The sequence below is a fragment of the Caretta caretta genome, chromosome 1, assembly GCF_965140235.1.
Source record: "Caretta caretta isolate rCarCar2 chromosome 1, rCarCar1.hap1, whole genome shotgun sequence".
NCBI classification, from domain to species: Eukaryota; Metazoa; Chordata; order Testudines; family Cheloniidae; genus Caretta; species Caretta caretta.
The window spans coordinates 278,388,237-278,411,039 of record NC_134206.1 but is presented as its reverse complement, the minus strand read 5'-3'; the positions used below and the strand labels follow the sequence as shown (position 1 = coordinate 278,411,039).

The following is a 22,803-nucleotide window of genomic DNA, read 5'->3' as shown; positions in this document are numbered from 1 at the left end:
GGGAGAAGATGAGGGAGATTAACACTGGCAGTCTTCATTAAATATCTGTGTTTTAAGGAAGGATTTGAAAGTGGGATCTTAACAGACAAAGAAGTGGGACATTTCAAACTAATGAATGGATATTTTATCTGTATTAATTATACAAGTATATTAAATGTGTTGGATATAGGCTTTAACTGCAAGCCAAATCTCTCTTTAAACAGCTGTTATTTACTAAATATGTTGTCCAGCCTGACTGTGAGAGGAAATGCAAGTATCTCTTTAATTTCCTAACATGCCCAGTTGGAGGGAGCAGCTCGTGGCTTGGCAGCTCTGTCCTCTTCTTTTTCGGCTTGCTTAGAGACAGAATGTGGGTATGTGTGACTTCATTGAGTTTACGTAGATTTCATGAATGTGAAAACCATGCTCAAATAAATAGGCATATGGGATGCAAAGTCCTGGGAATATCTCCTCCAGATTCCTGATGGAGACTGTGGACTCAGTAAAAAGAGGGCCCTGGAAACTCTGTCCCAGGTTTTGCCCACTGTTTGTGAGGAGACGATTTTGGTAGTAGTTCTAGCCAGTGTTGCATGAATTTTCACACAGGGCAAACATAAACAATTATCTCATAACTTACCTACCTCATTACGGAGTTGCCATGATTTAAGGAGATCCTCATGAACTTGGGACATAGCACAGAAGGTGGAAGTTGAGGATAGCTTATCTTCCCATTCCTCCCTTCTACTGTGGTTTCAGGACTGTGGGAGCTCCCATACCTGTTTTGCCCTTCCCCTATAAACGTAGCCATTGGAGGCAACGGCTACGGACTGTTGTCATAAGATTGAAATAACCTTTTGTAACCCTGGTACATTTCAGGCAACTGGGACCATGAAAAAAGAGTAGTCTCAGAATAGCACTGTGTTACCAGGAGGGCTGCTGCAGTGTGTTACTCATGATGCTGTAGTAAAATGAGGAGGAAGGAGTTACACCCCAATGGGCCGGAAAGATCATTATTCCCAGTATCCATCAGGAGCTGTCAAGCAGCTGGCTATGAGAGATGCTGGTTCACAGAAACAGCCAGAAAACTGGTTGTAAAACACCAGGCAAAAGTGGAAAAAATGTAATTGATTTTCCTCTTTCCCTCTCCCCCACCATTTAAAAAAAACCTAAATGGATACCACTGTGCTTGGTGGTGTGGTGAAGGCACCTTGTACATATACAGTGTGTCTAAATGGCAATTATACACCCGCAGCCGGCCTATGGCAGTTGACTTGAGCTCCCAGGGCTCAGGCTGTGGGGCTGTTTTATTGCAGTATCGACGTTTGGGTTTGGCTACAGCCTGAGCTCTGGGACCGTCCCACCTTGTATTCCCACCTGGAATACTTCAGGATAAGTAGTGGAGTAGAGATAGCAGAGGAGCATGAACAGAAGGACATTCAAAACATGTCCTTAGTAGAGAAATAATTGAATCTCTTTCTATCTAAATACACAGGATTTTGATTGTGAAATTAAATGGATAGAACAGAAACGTCTTGGATATTCAGAAATAAAAAATGGAAGAAAGGGAAACAATGAGGTCACACTCTAGTTCTGTTTGCCGTATAGAAGGCATAGGGATTCACTCTACTTGATTTCGATTTCTTTATACTGACAGCCGTTAGAACAGAACTTATGAGAATGCTCTTTTGGTGACCTAGTAAAGAAAACTTTTTTCCTTTTGTTAAAAGCGGCAGTGGTGTGGTTTTGTGGTTAAGGCATTGCACTGGAATATACTTCTGGCTCTGCCTCAGACTTCTTCTGTGATCTTGGGCAAGTCATCTTAACTCTCTGTGCCTCAGTGTTACAGCTGTAAATGGAAATAATAATACTGCACTTATCTTTTTTCCACTCTCTCTTTGTCTGTCTTGTCTATTTAGCATTTAAGTCCTCAGAGCAGGGACTGCCTCTTTCTGGCCATGAGCCAATGCCCATTAAAGTCAATGGAATGACTCACTGAGTTCATTGAGCACTGGATTAGGCCTTCTGAGTACAGGTATTGCATTTAGTACATTGCTGTCCTGATCTCAGTTGAGGCCTCTGGTTCCTACTATAATTCAAATAATGAAAACAGTCCAGAATATTGGGACTGAAGATGCAAAATTAGTAACAACAATCACCACCTTTGTTTTATCTCAACAATGTTTTTTTAAATTTAAGAGCTAAATAGCACCTTCTACTTTTGTGAGTGGAAGAGCATGAGGTCCCAACTACATTGCCTTTATGGGTCCAAGATTTGCATGGGGGGTATCCAATACAGGTGATCTGTGAAGCATTAAATTCAGCGTTATTTGTACAGATTGATAAAAACAGACAAAATTAGCACCTATCACAAACCGTAGCAACCCATCATTATTGAAAACCATTTTCAAACATTAGGACAAAACCAGCAACAATCTTTATCTTGAAGATCAATCTACAGGGGCTAACTTTTGTTTGTTTGTTTTTGTTATGAACAGAGTGCCAAATACCTTGACTGGATCCTAAGTCTAGTCATTCACATTGTCTGGCTTCTTATAGTCAAAGTCTCGTGGAGAAGATTTGAAGCTGGAGAGAGCAGCTAAAGTCCTTGCCCTGATTTCTAATTGTGTTTGCCAACACATCAATGTCCTTGCCTCTTCCCTCTTTGAGATTAAGGCCTTGTCTACACCGCCACTTGACAGCACTGCAACTTGCTTGCTCAGGGGTGTGAAAAAACACAACCTGGAGCGCTGCAAGTTTCAGCGCTGTAAAGTGGCTGTGTAGACAGTGCACTGGTAGCTACTCCCCTCGTGGGGGAGATTTTTTTACAGCGCTGGGAGAGCTCTCTCCCAGAGCTGGGGCCGCGACCAAACAGCCACGGTAAAGCGCTGGGGCACTGCTGCCGCAGCAGCACTTTTAACGTTGCTAGAGAAGACATACCCATACGTCTGTGCCTTCAAAATGAGTTCCAGACACAAATCAGGGTAATTGCAACGCCCCCTACTTACCAGACTGAGGAAAGCAAACCTTGTAGATTTGTGCCTTACAATTAGATTATGAGTGCAAATGTAAGCGGGGGAGTAGTCCCGCTATTGTGGGGAACTTTCCTGGCTTCTGCACTACCCCGGTGAAGTGGGCTAGTGAAAGGATCTGAGTCCTCGCTCCCACTTCCTTTACTCAGTGGCCTCCCTGCCCTTGAGGACTCCCCTTCCACTCTCCTGTTGGGCAGAGTCCTCATAACCTCAACAAGGCTAGGCCCAGGATTCCTGGGGGGCTCAACCCCCAACCCTGCTGCGCTCACCTAGGACAGGGGCTAGGGTGTCCCCACTCTGGGGTACTCTCTCTGCACTGTGCACTTCTCTGACCCACTGACCATTACATACAAGTTAAAGCAAATGCAAGTTATTTAATCAACAATAAATTTTAAAAAGAATAAGGAGTAATGGGAAAGGTTAAAGAAACACATCACTCCGCTCTGTGGCAGGGAACATCACAAACAGTGTCTCTGGAATGTCCGGGCAGTTCCCAGCCTGTTCCTTGTAAGTCCCAGGCCTTCTTCTCAGGCCCTGGCTGTGCTGCAGTGATGCTGTGGGTTGGACACTTGCTCTGGTGGTGGCCACATGCTCTCAGGCTCTAAGTGGTAGGACCCTTCTTCCCAGTGTCGCCCCCGCCCTGTCGGGGTTACGATCCAAGCCTGGCCTGCAGAGCCTCTTGGCTGAGGCGTCTCCCTGTGCTGGGCCTGCTGCCCAGGGTCCCTCTCGCTCTCCCCAGCTGCTCACCGCACCCAGCTCTGGACTGCTCCAGCCCCAGCTCCACCACTCTGTCTCTGCACTGCTGCTGCTGCTCTGCCTCCAGCTCTCTGGGCTGCTTCTTTGGCCCCTCTGCCTCTGGTTGCTGCAGCTCTGCTCCCAGGACAGGTCTGCTCTGCAGGCTGCTTCTGTGACTCTGCTCCCAGCACTGACCTGCTTCCTGGGCTGCTTTTCTAGCCCCTCTGGCTCTGGTTGCTGCAACTCTGCTCCCAGGACAGGGCCTGCTCTCTCTGGATCTGGCCCAGCTCTGCTCCCCAGCTCAGCTTGGGCCCCTGCTTTCTCCTTAGCTCCACCCCACTCTGTCTGACCCAGGCAAATCCATCTCACAGGGAGGATGGGACCTCCCTGGAGTCCTGACTCCCTGATTAGCCTGCCCGCCCTGACATTCAGGCTGACCTGGAGCATCGGCCTCTCCCCATTGTTCCTGGGGACTGTCAGTCTCAGGGTCCTGATTCCCATGACCCTTCCCCTTTTAGTACTGAGAGCTAGCCAACCAAAACACCCCCACTGAATGTTAGTAAGGGAGCAACAGTCCCGTTACACAAATGTCACTTGTAAAATGGAGGTTGGCCTTCTGACAATTTTACCTCTAGATGATAATGGCATATCTCATCAACAGTCAGCCTCATCAAAAGCTAACTTATCTAGGGTTTTATACTGCTGCCCATCTCTGCAGTATCTGAGCACCTTCCACCTTAAATCCATAACAATAGTGAAGTCTCTGGTCACAGAGGACTTCACGGTGTCTCTGGCCCTTCTCTCTTTTCATGGTAAAAATTCTGCTTGGGGCAGGGTTTTGTTTTGGGTTGTTTTGGTAGGGGTATAATGATAGAAGGGGACGGATATTGGGTTCCAAATCCTGGTCAGAGATTTTCCAAAACCTGAGGTTTTCATTTGGGCCCATATTCACATAATTGAATATTACAACCTCTTTGGGGCTTGTCTAGATGAAGAGTTAGTTAGTGCATGGCAATCTGAGGGTGAGGGTAGGGTTGGAAATCTATCCTGCACTATCTTGCTGTGCATTAACTGTTCCTGTGGACCTTGCTACCACTCACAAAAAAATCCTTTGTGTTCATTGACCTACTTCACTTTGAATGGCAGCACGTCAGTGCTCACTAGGGAACTTTTACTGCATGGTAGCAGGGTCCCTTGGGACAGTTAGTGTGCAGCTGGCCAATGCACTGTAGATTCACAGCCCAGCTTGCCTTGTGCTACCTGTTCATCCACACAAGCCATTACTGAAACTTAGGGACCGTGAGCTTGATCCTGCAAAGTGCTGGTCCAGAAAAGCACCTTTTGGTGCTTTTGGTCCTCATCCAGAAAAGCAGTAAAGCATGTGCATAATGCTAAGTATATGAGTAATCAATGAGACTACTAACATGATTTTGGCAATTAATTGATCTTTAAATATTCATGGTAAATAGGCCCAATGGCCTGTGATGGGATGTTAGATGGGGTGGGATCTGAGTTACTACAGAGAATTCTTTCTTGGGTATCTGGCTGGCGAATCTTGCCTATATGCTCAGGGTTCAGCTGATCGCCATATTTGGGGTCAGGAAGGAATTTTCCTCCAGGGCAGATTGGAAGAGGCTCTGGAGGTTTTTCGCCGTCCTCTGCAGCATGGGGCACAGATCACTAGCTGGAGAATTCTCTGCTCCTTGAAGTCTTTAAACGATGATTTGAGGACTTCAATAGCTCAGACATGGGTGAGAGGTTTATCGCAGGAGTGGGTGGGTGAGATTGTGGCCTGCGTTGTGCAGGAGGTCAGACTAGATGATCATAACGGTCCCTTCTGACCTTAATATCTATGAATCTATGTTCTTACGTGCATTGCTGCGGCAGATGCTCAGCACCTTGCAGGAACAAGCTCTATGTAAAATATATGTTTGTATTAAATAGCTGCTAAAACTCAATGGCCCTAATCCTGATTTCACTTACACTCTCAGTGTAACACTATTGGCTTCAATATTTACTTCTGGATATACCCTGTTTTAGGTAAATTTAGAACCAGGCCCAGAAATTGTTGAAGTTTTCTGCTAGCAAGCATTAAAGTAGTCCACAATGACTTAGTTGAATCTAAACAAAATGAATGTTGTATTGGAGAACTCTGCATTCAATGTATTTCCCATGTCTGAATATGATAAATGAAGTAAAATGATGATTCTAACAAATCAAGACAATGTGTTGTTTAAAGGAATCCTGAAAAACAAGTCAAATCTACTCCAAGAAAATTAACAGTGTAGTTGTCTTATACTAGGCCAGAGTTTACATTTCGATACTGACACTGATGGGGAGGTTTTTCAAGAATATCGAACACCACATTGCAATATTTGTTTTGCCTGTGTTTGCCTGGTGCCATACGATCAACTGACAGTATCAACTCAAAATTATCCAGTTTTTATGGTGTCATTTATGTAATTCATTCTTGTTTTCTATATTGTTTTTCCTAAACTTATTCTTTTGCAATATACATTTTCACTTAGTGAAATTTAGACAGCCCTCAATTTGAAAGCAGTTCAATATGTAATTTCATTCAACTTAAAAATTAATTCAGTATTTCAAGCAGGGTTTTCTCTTGTGCTTGCTTATTTGTTTTTTATAATGAATTCAATACTTAAACTGATTTACATTTGAAAGCAACCCAAATTCTAAGCTGATTTTGTTTTTAAAAATATAAATCTATTTAACTTTCAATGGTGACAAGGGCTCTTTCCCTGGGAATTTCAGTTCCTGCATTGAACATTTCCAGAGCAGGCAAAATACATGATTTTTATCTTAGACATGTATCATTTCCTACAAAGCTGGTTGGATTATTTGTTGTCAATAAAGAATCCTATAAATTTAACCCCTTTTTTGTGTTTCTGAATCATTCATGAACCAGCCATGATTTCTACAACCTTATTTTTTATTAATAACATTGTTCACCAAATAGATTATGCAAATAAATTTTAGACTATTACAGGCCTCCTCTATTAGAGGGGTCTCTGATTTTATTCAGGAATGTTCCAGATGGGAGAATCCTGAGCGCTGCAATACAACCTTGGAGACTACAACTCCCATGATGCCTTGGAGAAGAAAGAGATTTCTGCTTCCAGGGATGAGGAGAGCCTTGTTTTGGATTCAGAGGCAGCATGCAATGGGCTCCATTTTTGTGAGGAGCTGAGATCCTGGTCAGGGGACTGGAGATTGCTTTGTGGAGCTCTCTCCAAGCCAGAAGGTGCTACTGAGAAACTGCTGGGACTTGACCAAGCAGGGAATCAAGAAGGCTGTTGTTGCGGGCTTCACTGGAACCAGGGCTGAGACTGTTGTGGTGACTGGAACTGACTGAGGTTGGTATGCACTGAAGGCAGCAAGAGTTTGTTATTTGGGGAAATGCTTTTAGGGAAACAGGGATAACAAAGAGACTTTAAGGGCTTTCCCTCAGTCTGAGAATAGATAAAGTGGTCTTATCGGCTAATCAGGATCTACGGTTACTGACCTCTGGTTATAACTACTCTTGTCTTCAGAAATGATCCCAACTTAGAATTGCTCTGCCCCTTATTGCCTTGGCTCAGGCTGGACTACTTTACTGGACCAACAGAGTGATGTCCTGGTTTCAGGATCTTCAAGTGTGCCCATGCAAGCATCTAGATCTCTGAAATATGAGGAGTGCATACTCAGAGGTGAGGTAAATGGTGCCAGTGTATATGGAAGTCGGTTTTCATTTACTACTGTAAACTTCATTTATTAATTGATTTATTGAAGAGCCTCCTATTGATTCAAAGTGGCTGTGACATTTTAATTAATCTCAGTCTTATATCGTGTTTGCATAAATTGTTAAATAAAGGTGTGTTAACTGTAGTCTAAGAGTGTATTGCTTGTATATTGGTACTTTTGGGTTAGAGCCATTGCATAGATTAGCTCAGGTTTATTTCTGGAAGCTCTCAAGGCATGCCAGTGAGCATGTACATGCCAAGCAAGGTGGAGGTTCTGCCAAGATTGATTTCTTTTATAAGTAAAAGGGCAGCAGCAGAGCAATGGATAGAGGATTCCCACGAATCCAACATCACCACTGGGATACTCAGAATCTCCTTTACTGTCAACAACATCAGGCATCTGGGCACACAGGTGAATGTTGCCTGCTCTCGAGAATTCAGGAAGGAAATGAGGGGATTATGCTGTTTTTTTTCCTAACAGTTTGCTTTGATAATTTGCCCTTTGCCCTTAATGGTGTATGTCTGATCACTTGAATCACATCTGCCTCTTGATTGGATGGCTGAATATTTTAAAACAAGAGCAAGATGAATATTTAATGATTATCCAAAGGCACTTTGGCCCAGATACTCAAATACCCAGACATTTAGGAGTCTGTCTGCCTCTTTAGGTACTTACGTCTGCCATTTTAGGCACCTCTAACATTTTCAAAACTGTCACTCAGCTGCCTTCTAATCACAGAGTGCCTAAGTCTCTGTCAATTGGCATTCAGACAGCCACCTGAGCCCTGATGCTGCCCCAAAGCTAATGCACAGCTTGTAGCTGTGTCAAGCTGGAGCCCCAGAGGCCCTGAAGTGGGATCCTCAAATGAAGTGGCAGAATCCGTACTCCACCAGTGGGGCCCAGTCCTCTAGGGGCATTCTCTGAGCATGCCTAAAACCTGATATCAGTTGGACACCATAGCAGAGGGCCAGATGCAGGCCGCTGTTGAGGGGGAGGACAACACCTACACAAAAGAAAGCCAGGGCACAGGGAAATGTAGGCTGAGCATGAGAGCGGTCTTGAGTGTGAATAAGAAAGAGAGAGAGAGAGAGAGATACATGGTTTTGGCTGCTAGGGCATAGGCTACCTAAGTGGCTGACCTGGCTGAAGCACCTACCCCTAGGAGAGGGATTGCAACTGAGGTTCCTGAGCAGAGGGATGTATCTATCTCTAGTACATCAACCAGGCACCTAAGCCCCTCTCCTCTTCCTGCCCTTCTCTTTGGCATTTTATTCCTAGCTGGTTTAGGCAGCTTACTGCTCACCTTAGTGACTTCTAAGATCCCTTTCTTAGGCATATAACTCTCCCCATGCATTGTATGAGAAGCCTGGTTGTCTAGCTCAGGACTGAGGATTCCACAAGGGGGCAGGCTACCTAGGGGTCAGGTATTGCAACACTGAGCTGAGCAACACCTTAGTCCCTTTGAGGATCTGGGCCTTTGTGACTGGCGGGTTGTGCCTAAAAGCCATGCACCTACTGACAGAAGTGCATAGATAAGAACTCATTACTGAAACACACAATATAAATATCTCTTCACATGCTTTCATCTGGTTCAGGGGAACACTGATGGGGGAAAGGAAAGACAATGACCCTCCGTTTGGGAATTGGGGGTTTATCTACACAGTGTTTTGAGGTTGCGGTAAGGATGAGGGGCAAAGAAGAAAAAGTGAGTTATAAACCATCTCCCCCCCTCCTCCCATCCTCAAAGTGACAGGCTGCAATGAATGGCCTTTTTGGTTACAGACACTCGCAAGTCAGTTTAAAAAATTAATCTAGGGCTGTTCATGATTCTCAATTGAGTGGTTAGAAAAGTTGAAATTGGTTGCTGGGCTATACATTTCTCCTGAAAAGGCAGCAGCTGAGTGTTGTGTTCTAAAGTTTAACACATTTGGCTGGGAGAAGTGAGTCATGGCTATAAAGTCTGCCTTGGAAAGAAAAGTTTGTAATCTCCTGGCTGGATGGAAACAAACAAGGACATCCTAGCAACTGCTGAAACCTGAACAGCTAACAAGTTGGAAACAGTAGTACCAAATGGCAGGTGAATACCGGACAGTTAATTAGATTTGTCATTTAACATTATTTAAGTCAGTTTACCTCCATATAACTTGTATAGCTTGTCTGTCATATTTTAGAGCTGTCATTAAGCCTGTCCCGGCACAAGATATTGCTGATTCTGCAGTCCTTATGCAGTTGGAACTCTCTCCTGAACTCAGTTGATGACTCGTGCAGGGTGTGATGTTACACCCCATATTCTTTATAGAAATATGGTTATGATATGAATATCGCGTAACTAAGATATACTTTATGCCAGATGGCTCATGTAAGATATCGTTGGAAAGGTTATGATTTACTGAGTGTGATTATCCAATTTGTATGCATGTGTCATTTCTGTATCTGAAGTTAAGAGTATTGACTATGTAATTGACTGTGCAATTACAACTGTATGTGTACTTGGGGAAACGCCCACAAGACAGTAAGCAATCAGACTTAATGGGCCATTGGAAAAAGACAATGAGTCTTTGAAGATGTGGCTCTCACATCTCCCTGGAGTTCCTTCCTGTGGACATTGCAAATAAACCTGGTTTCATAGTTGCTTTGACAGTGCAAGGTCAGGTGATAAGCTTACCTGATACAAAATACCACCATGGATACTGCTGGTACTTCTCCTCTGTAGTGGGATGGGGATCAAACAAAGGTTTCCCGCCTTAGATAAATCCTTTTTAAGGCTGGGGAGGGAGTTAATGTGGACTCTCCTCCATTGCCTACCAAGAACAAAGACTGCTGAAAGTACCTGAAAAGAAAAAGGAACTAATCTGAGAGGAAAGGCGGGGTGAGTCCAGATTGAGACAGGGGTCCAGTCTGTAAGAAGAAATAACTGGAAGTCTAAGCTACAGAAACTCAGCAACTTGCCTAAAACGATATTTAGGGTGAAAAATTATTTCTTGAAATCAGTCTCTTTAAGATCTGAAGCGTATTATGCATGTTTTGTTTTATTTGCTTGGTAATCTGCTTTGTTCTGTTTGCTGTCCCTTACAATCACTTAAAATCTGTCTTTAGTAGTTAATAAGCTTATTTCTTGTTTATAACATAACCCAGTTTGTGCAATCCATATCTGGGGTGGGGTGGGATGAAGAAGTTGTGCATAGCTTTCCTCACATTGAGGGAGCGGGAGGATTTTTATGAGCTTGCGCTGTGCAGATCTTTCTATACAGTGTGAGAAAATACAGCTTTCGGTCTGTACTCCAAGGGAGGTGGGCACCTGAGTGCTGAGACAAATCCCTTAAACTGAGTCTTCCCAGAGCTGATCTCAGTGTCTGTATCTTTCTGCAGCTGGGTGTGGCTCTACCTGTATGTGTGCTAGAGGAGGCATAAGAGCCTGGCTCAGCAAGACAGGGTAAAATGGGCCCAGGCTGGCGGAACAGGCAGGCTCAGTGGTATCCCAGTACATCAGGTGGCACCTTAAAGGGAGACAACCCGTCATGCAGGGGATTACTCATGGCTTGGGCTCTAAAATATTGTACAGGAACAGACTCCTGTGCTCCAGGTCTCAACACCATTTGGCTCAGTTGCCCTTCCATCTGAACAGAGAGGCAGCCAGGCCAAATCTCAGTTCAGTTGTAACGCTGGGCACCAGATCACTGTGCCGCTAACAGGAATTTGGCTTGGCTGCCCTTCCTTCAGTACAGAGAGGCAACGGATTTTCAGTGGATGAGTCTGGTCAGAGCCGTGCTGATTTAGTATTGGACCACTGCTTAAAATGTAGCCCGGGCTTGCCTCCCTGCTCCCAGCTCGACAGCCTGTGGAACTTTGTGCAAGTGCAAAAACCTTTGTCCCCCTACCCTCAACTGCCCTAATTGGAACCACTGGTGTATACTGTAGATTCTACAGGTTCTACTTGAATAGCCTTTACTCGCAGGCATAGTCTTTCTGAGTTCAATAGGACTAACCACATAAAAAAGGATTACTCAGAGTGTAAAGCTGCTGTCCCACATTCCCTATGAAACACTAAAATACTATACACTGAAATACTGATCCACCCTTCATGATGTTCATCTTCATTCAGCACTGGCCCAATCTTTCTTCCACTCACGTGTGTGAATGTTGCCATTGACTTCAATAGGAGCAGGACTGAGTCACCAAGTACTTTAGCACCTACTTCAGTCTATCCCTATCCAGCAAATTACTAAAGCACACACTCATCTATAGCAATTTGCTGAATAAGATTAAGGTTAAGCATGTGCTTAAATGCTTTCCTAAATCAAGGCTTAAGCAAGCAACCACTAAACAAATGAATTGGATTTGAGAACTGCCTGGTGTCTGCATGGAAGAATATTTTTTCATATTTAATGTAAAATGACTCATTTATAAAAGGAAATAACTACTTGATGCTGCAGCCGTTGATCTCAGCTTTACCGCTGGCCTCAAATGGAGCAGTAGTAAGTTGTTAGTTATTATAAATACTTTATAGTTTCAACAGACTTATGTGATGTGGTCAAAACACATTAGTCCGTTTGCTGAAATGCTGTTTCTGATTACTGCAGAAGCAACAAATGTCTTTAATCTGTCACTGTACAGAAAATTTATTTAAAAGGATGGAATCTACTAGAATTCTACTAGAATTCTTTGAGGGGGTCAACAAGCATGGGGACAAGGGGGATCCAGTGGATACAGTGTGCTTAGATTTTCAGAAAGCCTTTGACAAGGTTCCTCACCAAAGGCTCTTCAGCAAAGTAAGCTCTCATTGCATAAGAGGGAAGGTCATCTCATGGATTGGTAACTGATTCATAGATTCATAGATACTGAGGTCAGAAGGGACCATTATGATCATTTAGTCCGACCTCCTGCACAACTCAGGCCACAGAATCTCACCCACCCACTCCTGCAAAAAACTGGTTAAAAGATAGAAAAAAAATGGGTAGGAATAAATGATAAGTTTTCAGAATGGAGAGAGGAAAATTATCTGGAAAAGGGGGTAAATAGTGAGGTGGCAAAATTTGCAGATGATACAAAACTACTCAAGAAAGTTAAGTTCCAAGCAGACTGTGAAGAGCTATAAAAGGATCTTACAAATCTGGATGACTGGGTAACAAAATGGCAGATGAACTGCAATGTTGATAAATGCAAAGTAATGCACATTGAAAAACATAATCCCAACTGTACATATTGTGATAAAGCTCTGTCCTTGCCTCCGTGGGTCCCGCGTTTCCTGGCGGATTTCGCGAGCCTCTGAGGCTCACTGTGACCCTCCATGTAACCCTTCTTTCTCTAGAGACAAGGGTCACAGTCTACTGAGCCATTTTCATCATAAGCCAGCAAGGGAGGTGAGGAGAAGTTATCCTTCCTTGCACAGTCTCTGTTGTCTCCCAGTCTCAGTGATTAATTAGGGGGCAAAGGTGTGTGTGGGGGAGCCCAGGCCCACGCTCTACTCTGGGCTCCAGCCCAGGGACCCTAATAGTATCAGCTATGGTAGCTGACCTTTTAGAAACATGACATGTACAATTCCCTGGGCTACTTCCCCCACAGCAGCCCTCAATTCCTCAAGCTCCACTTCACCCTTACCTGAGGGACTCCTTCCTTGTGCCTGATATGGTGTGTACTACTCAGCCTCTCCAACAGCACAACTTCCTCCCACAGCTCCTGACATGCACACCCACCTGACTGACTGGGAGGCTTTTAACTAGTTTCAGCCAGCCCCTGATTGGCTTCAGGTGTCCCAATCAACTTAGCATTCTCCCTGCCTTCTGGAAAGTTCTTAATTGGCCCCAGGTGTCTTAATTGACCTGGAGCAGCTTCCATTTCACTTAACCTGGTACCAGGGATTTGTTTAGCCTGGAGCTAATATATCTATCTCCCACTACTTTTCTATTGCCATCTGGCCTTGCCCGGTCACAATATAAAATGATGGGGTCTAAATTAGCTGTTACCACTCAAGAAGGAGATCTTGGAGTCATTGAAGATAGTTCTCTGAAAACATCCACTCAATGTGCAGTGGCAGTCCTAAAAGCGAACAGAATGTTGGGCATCATTAAGAAAGGGATAGCTAATAAGACAGAAAATCACATTGCCTCGATATAAATCCATGGTTTGCTCACATCTTGAATACTGTATGCAGATGTGGTCTCAAAAAAGATATATTGGAATTGGAAAAGCTTCAGAAAAGGGCAACAAAAATGAGGAGCAGCTTCCATATGAGGAGAGATTAATAAAACTCGGACTTTTCAACTTGAAAAAGAGACAACTAATGGTGGGGGGATATGATAGAGATTTATAAAATCATGACTGGTGTGGAGAAAGTAAATAAGGAAGTGTTATTTACTCCTCATAACACATGAATGAGGGGGTCACAAAATGAAATTAATAGGCAGCAGGTCTAAAACAAACAAAACAAAGTATTTTTTCACACAATGCACAGTCAACCTGTAGAACTCTTTGCCAGAGGATGTTACTATTTTTATTACAGTTTAAAAAGCCTTTTAAAGATTTATCAAAATATTTTACATCTTTTTTTGGGGGGAGGGGTTACTGTATAATGGCCAACATGAAAAGGCACTAGTGATTTTTGGACACCCCAATTTGTGGGTGCTCAGCTTGAGACACCTTAAAGGGTTTTTGAGATAGTATTTAACACCCACCCTCTCAAAGGCAGACCCCTTTAACTGATCTGAAGTTGGACACAAGAACTGAGACTCCCAAACTTACTAATCACTTTTGAAAATGTTAACCAATTACTTTTTCTAAATGGATAATAACATTAGAAAGTGTCTACACTCTTAAATTCTAGAATCTTCTACACTGAGTTCTAGGCTCTTTCTTTTACCATCATAAAATAATGCATACTAGCAATGTACTGATACTATGAGGAGAGAAACTCTATGCAGAGCTGTGGGTGCATATGTTCACCTGACTTGAATTCTAAGAACTATGACTCCTTTCTGCCACTCGTCTGTAAGTTCCTAAGTGTAAGCAGTGTCAGGATGAGCTCCACCCTGACATCTGGTGGTGAGGTGTGGCAAGTTGTGGAAAAGAACTTCAGGGGCCGATCTCATTTGCATAGGCACACCCACCCCGCCTAGAATGAGGCCATAGCTGCCCAAATGGTCACTTTGGCTGCTGTGGGATCCCCAGTGTCTCTGTTATTGGGGCAGGAAGAATAAATTGTTATTACCCTGATTATGGGAACTGTGCTTGGAACTGTACTTGGCCTTTTGTTATGATGGAAGGACTCACCATCAACTAAGTGGCACTCGCTAGGCAAGGGTCATGGGTTCCAAAACTCTGTGAATTGAGAGAGGCTGGGGACAAGTATTAATACTTGGTGGCATGGGCCCCCTTGGTGACGGCCCTACATGCTAATTGCACTTCCTCCTCTTTCCACTGTGGAATATCAGAGCTAATTTTGATTTCATTAGACGTCTAGTTACAGGCTGCTGAGCTCACTTTGGGCTAACAGTGCACCAGCACTGAGGCTCCCCTACTACAAGTTGAATTCACCAAAGAGCTGAACTGACTAAGAGCTGAAATCACTGAGTGTTTTGTGTTAAGTAGTGGGGGAGCCTGAAGATATATTATGGAGCAGTTTGTGGGACGGCTGGAGTGCCTTGTGGACAGGCTGGTGGAGCAGTTCGTGGGACGGCAGGAGCTGCTTGTGGGCTGCGGAGCGGAGCTGAGCGAAGGCCTATGGAGCTGTGGGGCGGTCAGCTTCAGATCATGTAAGGTGCCTCTTACCCCCATCCCATCTCCACCCAGGTTGGGAGGTAAAGCTCCGCAGATAAACTTTCGAACTCTGGGGCTGCCCTGACCCGCTCCAGAGACTTTTGGGTCATTGGACTTTTGGGACTTTGGGTGATTTCGGGTTGCTGGACTCAAGAATCAAAGGGAAAGGGGCATGCTCCAATTTGCTTGGGGTGGGTTTTTTTGCTCATGGGTTGTGTTATGAATCCTGTTGGTGGTGTTTCCCCAACATAATGCCACATTATTTCTCTCTGTTATTAAAAGGCTTTTTGCTACACTCAGACTATGTGCTTGCGAGAGGGGAAGTATTGCCTCTTGGAAGTGCCCAGTGGGGGTGGTATATATTTGTCCCAGGTCACTGGGTGGGGGCTCGAGCCAGTTTGTATTGTGTTATTGGAATGGATCCCCTAGATATTGAACCCGGCCCTTGTTGCTGCCAACTCTGATGGGCAGAGGGTTACATAAGTGTCTCCAACGTTGACTTCAATGGGACTATTCTCACGCTTAAAGTTATGCATGGGTATACATGCTGTGCTGGATTGTGGCTAGGTTAGTAAAGGGAAGTAGCAAGATTGTGGTGTTGAGGTTGTGCAGTTAGGATCTTAGTGGGGCCTGCAGAAAAGGCATTGGATGGGCAACTTGGATTCTTACCCCACCTCTACCTTTTGCTTGCTGGGTGATGCTGGGAAGTCATTTCATGTCTCTGTTTCCCCTCCTGTGCTTTGTCTATTTAAAATATAAGCTCTTTGGGACAGAAACTGTCTCTTATTATGTGTCTGTACAGTAGCTAGCACAACAGGGCCCTGATCTCAGTTGAGGTTTCTAAGTAATACAAATAATAATAATAATAATAGAGTAAGAAGGGGAGAGAGAGACTGAGGAGGGTGTAGATGGAGGGAAAGGTTGGCAAAAGGGTGGAAAGATAGAAGGATATTGGGGTGGGGAAAAAGAGAATAGAAAGAGAGAGAGAGAGAGAGAGAGAGATTGTTGTGGCTAAGAAGATAAAAGATGGAGGAAGGGACTCAAAGAGCATAGGGAAGAAAGGAGACCAAATAATGTGGGCAAATGAAGGAATGAAGGTAAAGAGGTGAAGAAGAATGAACACTGAAAATGAAAGAGGAAAAGATAGTCAGATATACAACAGAAAGAAAAATTGGTCAAGGGGAAAAGAGAAGACAAAAATAAGTGAGAGAAACAACTTTTTTAAATCCATTTAATAAATTTCAAAATGATGGTAAAACACACATGATTAATACTCCTACACCAAAATTCAATATGAAGCAGGTATTTCCCTAAAGGAGTACACTACCTTCCATCTGTGCCAGGGAAAACTTCCATTCTGACTCATAAAATAGATTTCTGAGGAGTAAACCTCCCTACCCCCTTTTTCCTTTGGAATATATCAAGTCATAGTGAAAAGCCCATATTTCCCTGTGGAAGATACCCCTGGGTGAGAACACAATGGTATGCCCCCAAAAAGGCTTACTTCATTCCCTCAATGTTTTGTGGACTGTCCAAAAGATATTGTCCAGGCCACTTGCACCTGTCAGTGTGGCCCTGTGGGTGGCAGGGTGGATTGTCAGACAGCCTACTCTGCTCAGCTTCAAATGGTAATAAAATGAGAGCATTACTTCCTTGAAACATTGTGTCTAGTTTTTTCCTTATTAGTGTAGCTCTCACTCCTTCTTTTTATTATTTTAGAGTTTGATTTGTTCCCTGGGAAGTTGCTAGAACTACTGAGGTGCTCCTTGTTACCTTCTTTTCATGTCTTGCTACTCATTTCAAAGTGCTAGCCTGAAATTTTTGCGCTGAGCTTCTTGCCACATATAAATGGATCTGAAAGCAATGTTTTAATTAAAATCTGCTTTTATGAGCCAACTGTTTCCATTTAATTTTGGTGGCAGCTGGCATTACTTGTGACACTGACAGTATGGGAGCAAGATGTCAGAGAAAAAAAATTGGTTGCTCTTCTTTTTTTATGCCAGTCTAACACGCTGACAAATAAATCCAGTGTTTATAAATTAAACTATTAAACATTTACTGTTCCTCATCTGGCTGTTAAACAAGAACTAAAGAAGGACAGAAATGCATTTTTAGTCTCCGATTTTGGATGTTAGTGCCACTAATCACAAATGTTGTACCTTTCAGCTAAATAGCCGCTGACAAGAATGTGCTCAAAATGTAATTTTTAACTACGTTTTCTTCTCACATATATTTCACAGGATTGATGTGTTGACAAAGGCTTCACACCCTGCAGATGTTCAGAACACTGCCTGAGGAAGTTGCCTGCACTTTACTGGACACAATTAATATAGTTTACATTATTCACTGCCTGCCACACTGGGGCCCAAACTGGTTGAGCCCTTTAAGCCCTGCCACAATTTAAATAATAGTGCTAATTTTTAGAAAACAAAGGGCCAGTCACCATGGTATCTAATCTGCAAATATATGTGATTGTGTGAACTGATTTTCTAGTTAATAAGAGATAGAGTCTACATTTAAACAATTGTGAAAACAACATAATGTAACCTTATCCCTCCCTTCTAAATAGCATTATTACTGAAATTGAATGGCCTAATCTAGTTACACTGCAGGGGGGCAGTACAGAGCTTTATGCCTACATGTACATTTTTTCCCAGTTGCATTGTTCTTGTTGTGGAGTCTGATTTGTATTACCTCCACAAAGCTATTTCTTAGTAATGGAACCATATGGTACTGTGATTGCTTGACAGCCATTATTTGCCAGTGGGAGAACAGGGCTTTGCAAAATTACTATATGGTGCCCCTCTCCCACAATAAAAAACAACATATTGTGACTACAAAAACCCTTCTGCTTTGCTTGGGCCTCTACTCAGAATGTCCAGGGTTTTTACCTACAGAATGTCCAAACTTTTTAGCTACAACAAAGAAATCACATCAAATTTCCTCTCACTTGAGCGGACAGCAAAACTCAAAAAGGGAAGGAAATAAACACTAAACATAAAGACATGGGACTGTACAACTGCTGAGGGAAAAAAAAACTGTTGCTCCTTTTAATATTACATTTTAAAAACCAACAACTTGTGATTCTTTTCCCACTTTACGAGTTGATTTTGCTCTTGGAGAGACAGAAGGGAAGATGATTTGGGAAAGGAGGAAACAGAGACAAAGAAGGGCCAGAAACTGAAACTGCGATATGTGATGGACAGGAATGCCCATAGTATGCCAAATGACACTCAGCTCCAGAACTCATTCTCCATCAGTAAAACCTCTACTACCACCAACATATCCAAGTGCCTAGAAAAAATATGGATGATGAATTAGATGGATAAAATGTAACTAGCTCAGTCACTCTGAACCCCAGGAGGATAGAAGTGATGATGGTAGGAAGTAGGAAACACTCTGAAAATCTAGCTCAAACACTGATCTTGCTATCAACAAAGGGCATCGATCCAATGACCCATTGTCAAATTTGTTAAATGACTTGGGATCATACTTGAGTCCAGACTGGTCCTGACACACAGATGGCCACACTGGGAAGAAATACTTTCAAACTCAGTCTCTCTCCTCCTCACCCCACCCTATCCCACCCCATCCCCCAAAAAACTATACCCATGAAAGGTACAAAACAAAAAATCTTCTTCCCTGGGTTTAAGGAGTTATCTAATCACTGAAATATGCAGAACAAGCCCATATGTGCATTTTTGGTTTATGGCTCTTCAGGACAGGGAAAGACAATGGAGCAAATAATTAAGCAATCAATTTGCAAACACCTAGAAGATAATAAGGTGATAAGTAACAGTCATCATGGATTTGTCAAGAACAAATAGCGTCAAACCAACCTAGTAGCTGACTTTGACAGCGTAACAAGCCTTGTGGATGGGGGAAGTGGTAGATGTGGTATATCTTGACTTTAGTAAGGCTTTTGATACTGTCTCATATGACCTTCTCATAAATAAACTAGGTTCACAGTCAAGCGGGAAGGGCATATCGAGTGGGGTCCCACAGAGATCAATTCTGGGTCCAGTTCTGTTCAACTTTGTCATCAGCGATTTAGATAATGGCATAGAGAGAACACTTATAATTTTGCAGACAGTACCAAGCTGGGAGGGTTTCAGAGTAACAGCCATGTTAGTCTGTATTCGCAAAAAGAAAAGGAGTACTTGTGGCACCTTAGAGACTAACCAATTTATTTGAGCATAAGCTTTCGTGAGCTACAGCTCACTTCATCGGATGCATACTGTGGAAAGTGTAGAAGATCTTTTATACACACAAAGCATGAAAAAATACCTCCTCCCACTCCACTCTCCTGCTGACAATAGCTTATCTAAAGTGATCACTCTCCTTACAATGTGAATGATAATCAAGTTGGGCCATTTCCAGCCCAAATCCAGGTTTTCTCACCCCGCCCCACACAAACCCACTCTCCTGCTGATAAGCTATTACCAGCAGGAGAGTGGGGTGGGGTGGGGTGAGAAAACCTGGATTTGGGCTGGAAATGGCCCAACTTGGTTATCATTCACATTGTAAGGAGAGTGATCACTTTAGATAAGCTATTGCCAGCAGGAGAGTGGGGTGGGGGGAGGTATTTTTTCATGCTTTGTGTGTATAAGAGATCTTCTACACTTTCCACAGTATGCATCCGATGAAGTGAGCTGTAGCTCACGAAAGCTTATGCTCAAATAAATTGGTTAGTCTCTAAGCTGGGAGGGGTTGCAAATGCTTTGGAGGATAGGATTAAAATTTGAAATGATCTGGACAAACTGGAGAAATGGTCTGAAGTAAATAGGATGAAATTCAAGAAGGACAAATGCAAAGTACTCCAATTAGGAGGAAATAATCAGATGCATACATACAAAATGGGGAATAACTGCCTAGGAAGGAGTACTGCAGAAAGGAATCCGGGGGTCATAGTGGATCACAATATGAATCAACAGTGTAACACTGTTGCAAAAACACCAAACATCATTCTGGGATGTATTAGCAGGAGTATTGTAAGCAAGACACAAGAAGTAATTCTTCTGCTCTATTCCTCGCTGATTAGGCCTCAACTGGAGTATTGTGTCCAGTTCTAGATGCCACATTCTTGGAAAGATGTGGACAAATTCGAAGAAGTCCAGAGAAGAGCAACAAAAATAATTATAGGCTAAGATTTTGTCACGGATCTTTTTAGTTAAAGTCATGGACAGGTCACGGGCAACAATGAAAAATTCATGGAAGCCAGTGAGCTGTCCCTGACTTTTAGTAAAAATATCCATGACAAAATGGGGAGCATGGGCAAGTGTGGGCTGGCTGGGAACTCCAGGGTCCTGCTCTGCTGGTGGCTTCAAGCTGCAGGGGTTTCCCCTGCTGGGAGCAGCGGGGATACCCCCTGCCGCCTGCGATGGCAGGAGTTGTGGGGAACCCTCCTGCCACCTGCAGTCACCTGGAGCTGCAGGGGGTCCACCTGGTGGAGACTCTGCATCTTTCAGCCCATGCTGGCTGAAGTCACGGAGGTCTTTGGCAGTCACGGAGGTCTGACTTCCGTGACCTCTGTGAGTAAATCGCAGTCTTACTTATGAGGGATGAGTGGAAGAAAATGGGTTTGTTTGGTCTGGAGAAGAGAACGCTAAGAGGGGACATGATAATAGTTTTCAAATACATAATAGGTTATTACAAGGAGGAGGGAGAAAAATTGTTCTTGTTAACCTCTCAGGATAGGACAAGAAGCAATGGTCTTAAATTGCAGCAAGGTTTAAATTGGACATTAGGAAAAACTTCCTAACTGTCAGGATAGTTAAGCAGTGGAATAAATTGCCTCATTGGAGATTTTTTTAGAGCAGGTTAACAAACACCTGTCAGGGATGGTCTAGATCAGGGATTGGTAACCTTTGGCACATGGCCCCCTAGGGTAAATCCCCTGGTGGGCCGGGCCAGTTTGTTTACCCGCTGTATCTGCAGTTTCGGCCAATCACAGCTCCCACTGGCCGTGGTTCGCCATTCCAGGCCAATGGGGATTGCGGGAAGCAGCGCAGGCCGAGGGATGTGCTGGCCACCGCTTCCCGCAGCCCCCATTGGCCTGGAAGTAATATGGTGCATATAATATGGTTATTGTTGTTGCTGTGCATTCTGAGCAATGGAGGGGCTTGTTCTGACACAAGCACAATGGAATAGGGTGAGAATCAGTAATTGTTTCTACTGTGATGTCTCTTGTGTATACACTGTGTTGTGGTGGCTTTTCCATTTCTGGTACACCACAAATCAGGTCATTGAGCAATGGTAATTTTTCAGGACATCGTATTCTTTGGAGTAAGCTGCAATTGAAAATTCTAGCCTCATTCTCTCGATAATAAGAAAATTCATATGAGTAGGGAGGGGAATATATTAGTATTCTGAGTGGCTTTGTGTAGAATGACTAATCTGCTTTAGCAGGTACCTTTATGGTTTTAGGATAGCAGCACACATCTTAAATATGTCTTTCTGCAGAAAAAAAAATTGTTGTAGACCTCCAGCTGATGTGTTCTTTTAGTTATTTGAGCCTGTTTAAGTTCTAAGCTTATACTGAATTAGAATTGTTTGCAGAAATTGAGTTTTAATTAGGACATACTGTCTTTTGTAAGAAGATTGGCTGATTTCTTTTTAATAAAATGCATTCACCAGATATTGTCTGTCTAAACAAACATTCCAGGATGATACTCATGTGACTTCCTTGTCTTTCTAGAGGGGACTGTGTTATGATGTCATGAATTACTTAAATAGCTGCTGCTTCTTGAAATCTAAATTCAAATGCTATTTGGATCAGAATGGCAATTTGCAGAGTATCATTTGGATCAGCTTATAATGAAATGTAAATTATACTACAATGCAACTGTTCACATGCTTTTTTTAGCAATGTAAAAGGCTGAAGAGAAATCGTCAAAGAGAGGGCTAATTACAATCAAATTAAATGACTAGTTTAGAATTGTGATGCAGAACTATGGAAAACTGACTGTTTTGCCTTTGTGGTGATAGTTTTTTATCTCTGTGTATGTGTTAACCAGGCATATCTTGAACATTCCTACATCCTGATTTGTGAACCAAACACAGGCTGGAGAGAGAATAATACTTGCCTTTGCAATCTGTGAAGGAAGTGGTTTGGCTGAAGAAGAAAGGAAAGTCGCTTATGTGGTATCAGGTGTGCATTACCTGCAAACTATACATCCTCAAATTCAAACTTTAGGACTGTTGCCAAAGCCAGGCCAATGAGATAGAGCATTCTGGGTATTGCCAGGCAAGTGAGCACTTCAGGCAAATCTTTTCAGTATAGTTTGCAAGCCAGAACTGTGGAAGTAATTAGTCTGCTCTTCATGGTACATTTTCCCATATAGCTTTTGAATGGTTACACATCGAAAGCTTTTCTTTCTTTAATTTTCTCTTCTATTAAATTTTCATATATCTACAAGGGAGCTTTACACCAAAGGGAATGTGTGGCTACAAAAGAAGGTTAACGCAAACCAAATTTGAGAAATGAAAAACACACACAGATCCATACGGACAGATCTCCCGGTAAACATCGGCAATGAAAGAGAGAAACTTTACAGGGATATACACT

At 43.1% G+C, this 22,803-nt stretch overlaps 1 long non-coding RNA gene across 1 annotated transcript; it reads left to right on the top strand.

The window, feature by feature from the left end:
- The first annotated feature begins 6,917 nt into the window (after nucleotides 1–6,917).
- On the top strand, nucleotides 6,918–22,380 carry LOC125630603 (uncharacterized). Its single transcript, XR_007354717.2, has 3 exons — nucleotides 6,918–7,117; nucleotides 7,295–7,450; nucleotides 22,253–22,380. It is a non-coding gene; the product is annotated as an uncharacterized LOC125630603 (long non-coding RNA).
- Nucleotides 22,381–22,803: the final 423 nt, after the last annotated feature.